This window comes from Bubalus bubalis, chromosome 3 (assembly GCF_019923935.1).
Source record: "Bubalus bubalis isolate 160015118507 breed Murrah chromosome 3, NDDB_SH_1, whole genome shotgun sequence".
Classification (NCBI taxonomy): domain Eukaryota; kingdom Metazoa; phylum Chordata; class Mammalia; order Artiodactyla; family Bovidae; genus Bubalus; species Bubalus bubalis.
Genome location: NC_059159.1, coordinates 47,792,285 through 47,797,485, shown reverse-complemented (window position 1 = coordinate 47,797,485; position 5,201 = coordinate 47,792,285). Strand labels below are relative to the sequence as shown.

Here is a 5,201-nt window from a genome sequence, read left to right as displayed (position 1 = left end):
GGGGAACCTCAAGTTAGAATTTCTTCACTTCAGGGTATATAAAGTCTCAATCACTCTGGTTAATTAATATCACTTTTCCCTGGCTAAATGTGAAACCCATATAAGTGAGTGTCTGCTTCTGGGATGATTGAAGTTAGAGCATTCTTGCTTGGATCCTGTCAATCACCCTTCCCTCCTCTCTGCTGAGTGTGTTCAAGCTGCAGAGCTCAAGTGGGAGTCTTGAAGGAAATAAAGAGAAATGACTGGCAGGCCTCTGAGCTGCTCCTATCAGGTGGCAGATACATCCAGAGAGGCCTTCTGGTCTGATGACAGAATTAGTCATCATTAGTCTTCCTCGGGCTGATGGAAGATACATAACTTCTAGCCTAAGGAAGCTCCTGGTATGATAGGAAAGATCTAGGTCCTGCTTGAAGTAAGCTTCTGGACTGATGCAGAAAACCTAGTGACTGCCCTGGAGAACCTCTGGTCCAAAGAGAAAGACACCGTCCCCTGGGAGATGGAAAACGTGATGAACCATGCTGTTCTCAGGTATCCTATTGGGTAGGATCAGGCTGGCTGGGGGTGGCTGTTGACTAGTATTGACATGTGTCCTTGGGAAAGTACGCCAACTGCCTTTCTTACAAATAAGGTCTATGAACCCCAGCTGAACCCTCACTGTCCCTGGAAAATGCTGACCACCCCTTCCTGACCTCACCTCAAGGCTCTTCTGAGTTTTTCCCTGTTCTTGACAAGTCCTGCAACCCCTGTCTTGACTTCCCTATTGAAATTCTAAGCATAGAAAATTGGATAGAATGTTGAGTACTCACAACTGAGTCTTTGGCATGGAGATTCTACAATTGTCAACATTTTGCTGTATCTCTTTCATCAAATACCTCTCCATATATCTAGTATTCAATACATCTTATTTTTGGTATATTTTAAAGTAAAATGCAGACCATCAGTATACTGCATTCCAGACACTTCAGCATGCATATAATTAAGTAGAATTAATATTTGCATGTGTTTTTTGTGTGTGTGTGCATATGTATGGGGGAGGGGTGTTACACTTACATGCGTGAAACTATAAAATGCACAAATTACAAGTGTATTCTCTGAGATTTGACAAATACTTTGTATGTGTAACCCCAATCCATATAAAGTTATGGAACATTTCTATCAGCTAGGAAATCTGTTCATACCCCCTTTCTAGTCAATTGCTGCTCTCATCCTGCAGAAGTAATCCATTTTTATTAAAAAAAAAAAACTTTCTAAAATTTCACATAAATGGAATCAAATAATATGTACTCACATTTTTGAGGTCCATCCATTTACTTATTTTTGGCTGCGCTGGGTTTCTGTTGCTTTGTGTGGGCTTTCTCTAGCTGCAGCGAGTTGGGGCTACTCTTCATTGCAGGGCATGGGCTTCTCATCATGATGGCTTCTCCTGTGGAGCGCAGGCTCTAGGTGCGTGTGCTTCAGTAGTCGCGGCTCCTGGGCTCTAGAGCACAGGCTCAGTAGTTGTGGCGTGCAGGCTTAGTTGCTCCACAGCATGTGGAATCTTCCTGGACCAGGGATCGAACCAATGTCCCCTGCATTGGGTTCAAATCCACCGGGCCACCAGGGAAGTCCAAGATTCATTCATTTTGTTGCATGTGTTAATACTTTGTCCATTTTGTATCATCAGGAAGTGGTTAACAATTTGTGTATCCATCTGTCTTCATGAGCAGTTTATTTGAGGTTGTTTTCCAGGGGTTACCATGAATGAAGTGGCCATGAATGTTCTTGTATACATCTTTTTGTGGACCTATGTCTTCCTTTCTTTTGGGTGAATGCCTGGAAGTGGAATTGCTGGGTCGTAGAGCAGACATGCGTTCAGTACACCTAACTTATTGTGAAAAGTCTGTTCAAACATCTACTCTTCTTTTTCCTGGGTTGGTCATGTTTTATTTATTGCATTGTAGCTCTTTATATAGGAGAAGGCAACGGCACCCCACTTCAGTACTCTTGCCTGGAAAATCCCATGGACGGAGGAGCCTGGTGGGCTGCAGTCCATGGGGTCACTAAGAGTCGAACATGACTGAGCGACTTCACTTTCACTTTTCACTTTCATGCATTGGAGAAGGAAATGGCAACCCACTCCAGCGTTCTTGTCTGGAGAATCCCAGGGACTGGGGAGCCCGGTGGGCTGCTGTCTATGGGGTTGCACAGAGTCGGACATGACTGAAGCGACTTAGCAGTAGCATCAGCAGCAGCAGCCCTTTATATATACTTGATGCAAGTCCTTTAATGGAGTGTTCTGCACTGTCTTCTACTAGTCTGTGACTTGTTATCCATTTTATTTTTTGAACAGGAAGTTGGGTCTATTGGTGGGTGTGAGTAAGGAGGGAGCAGTGCCAAAGCCCTTAAGAGTGCAGGGCTCCCCATTCATCTATGGGATCATGAATAGGAAGGTATTTGACCCCGTGGCATCCAGGATGATCCACGTTTCAGCTGCCATAGCTTCAAATTCATCTGCATTGCACTTGGTAAAGCCTCACTTCTTGGAGACATGGATCTTCTGGCAACCAGGGAACTTGAACCAGGCCCTGTGTAGAACCTCAACCATGCTTCTGGTCCTGCAGCTTGGGGTGACAGACTTGATGACTTGGAAAATGTGGACCCTGGTCACTGTGCCCTGGAGCTTTCTGAAGACACCTGAATACCTGTCTGAAGCATTGCCTGGTGACAACATGAAGTCAGACATAAATGTTCATTGGAAAGCATGGTCTCTAGGGTCTCTTAGGGCAGTCTATGCAAGCAACAGGTTGCATATACTATTGAGGAGGCTGCTGTTTGCAGCCTTTGCATATCATCATTTTCTTAACTATGTTTTTGATGATCAGGAGTCATAAATTTTTATGAAATCTACATCATCATATTTTCTTTTGATTATTATTACTTTTTGCCTCCTTTTTAAGAAACCTTTGCCTGTCTCCAGGCAATGAAGATATTCTATGTTTTCTTTTGGAAATTTTATAGTTTTAGCTTTTGAGATTAGATCTATGAAAGTCAAAGTATTAGTCGCTAAGTCATATCTGACTCATTGCGACCCCATGGACTGTAGCCCGCCAGGCTTCTATGTCCATGGGACTCTCCAGGCAAGAATACTGGAGGTGGTTGCCATTCCCTTCTCTAAGGAATCTTCTAAACTCAGGGATCAAACCTGGGTCAACTGCATTGCAGGAAGATTCTTTACTGTCTTAACCACCAGGGAACGATTCATCTCAAATTAAATTTTATGTATATTAGTGTAAGATAGAGGTCGATATTCATGTTTTCTTATATTGATGGCCAGTTGTTGTAGCCACACCTGTTGAAAAGAACTGCTTTATCCGTAGAATTACTTCAGTTCTTCCTTGAAAAGTCAAATGACCGTTTAAATGTGGGTCTATTTCTGGGCTCTCTATTCTGTCCCACTGAATGACATGTCTCTCTCTGTACATCATAAAGTCTTGATGATGGTGCGCCAGTTTTATAGCAAGCCTTGAAATTAGGTAGTGTAAATTCTCCAACTTTACTTTCCTTTATCAAGATTACCTGGGGCATTCTCGGTCATTTGCATTTCCATGTACATTTTAGAATGAGCCTATAAATTTCTACAAATAAAGTCAGCTGGAAATTGGGATTGAGATTCTGTTGACTATGTCAAATTGGAGAGAACTGACATTTGAATAACATTGAGTCTTCTCATACGGGAACATTTATTTCAGTTCTCTTTAATTTATCTAGTATTTTGAGGGGATCATTTTCAATGTGTAGGTCTTACATATCTTTTGTTAAACTTATTCCTAAGTATTTTAATTTTTTTTTTGCCTTTTTAGTGTAAATGGAATTTTTAAAGATTTCACTTTCAACAGACATGTGGACACAGAGGGGGAAGAGGAGAGTGAAGCAAATTGGGAGAGTAGCATTGGCATATACACTCTACTGTGTGTGAAACAGACAGCTAGTGGGAAGCTGGTGTACAGCACAGGGAGCTCAGCTCGGTACTCTGTGATGACCCACAGGGGTAGGATGGGGTGGGTGGGAGAGAGATTCAAGAGGGAGTGGAAATTTAAAAAAATAAGAAAAAAAAGATTTCATTTTCCAAAAAAAAGATTTCATTGCTGCCGGTGTAGGGGAATATGATGGATCTATGAGTGTGGCTCTTTTATTCTGTGACTTTGCTCAATTCAGTTCTTAGTTCTAGTTGCTATTTTATAGATTCCTAGGGTTTCTCAGAGAAGGCAATGGCACCCCACTCCAGTATTCTTGCCTGGAAAATCCCATCGACAGAGGAGCCTGGTGGGCTGCAGTCCACGGGGTCGCTAAGAGTCAGATACAGCTGAGCAACTTCACTTTCACTTTTCACTTTCATGCATTGGAGAAGGAAATGGCAACCCACTCCAGTGTCCTTGCCTGGAGAATCCCAGGGACGGGGGAGCCTGGTGGGCTGCCGTCTATGGGGTCGCACAGAGTCGGACATGACTGAAGCAACTTAGTAGTAGTAGTAGTAGGGATTTTCTACAGAAACAATTATGCAGTCTTCATATACAGTTTTACTTCTTCCTTTCTGATTTTTGTGTTTTTTATTCTTTTATCTTGTCTTGTTGCCCTAGCTAAAACCTTCAATGAAATGTTAAATAGAGGTAATGAAGTGGCCAGCAGGCTTGCTTTGTTCCTGACCTTAAGGGGAATGGCTATTAAATCACATTGAATATGATGTTAGCTGTAGGTTTTTCATAGATGTCCTTTCTCAGATTGAATAAATTCCTTCTCTTCCTAATTTTCTTTAAAACATGATGAACAGGCATTGAATTTTATAAAAACAATCATCTGGGTTTTCTTCTTTATTCTGTTAATACAGTGAATTATACTGAGTGTTCAGACAATTTTTCATTCTCAGGACAAACCTTGGTCATAATGTATTTTTATTTTTGTGTATTGCTGGATTTTACTTGCTCATAATCTGTTAAGGATTTTTGACTTAAGTTTGTGATGGATATTATTTTGTCATTTTTTGCCTCTTTTTGTAATTTCTCTGTTCGGTTTTAATATCACGGTTAATCTGGCATCATGAAACAAGTAAGAAATATTCATCTTCCTCCATTTTCTGAGTTTGTGTAGGATTGACTATTTCTTTCTTTCATATTTGATGAAATTTCATAGTGAAATCATCCATGTGGAAATTTTGTTTATGGGAA

At 41.2% G+C, this 5,201-nt stretch overlaps 1 pseudogene; it reads right to left on the bottom strand.

Annotated features, from left to right (window-relative positions):
• Window positions 1-2,739: 2,739 nt before the first annotated feature.
• Window positions 2,740-2,889, bottom strand: LOC112584109 (annotated as a pseudogene).
• Between the last annotated feature and the right edge of the window lie 2,312 nt (window positions 2,890-5,201).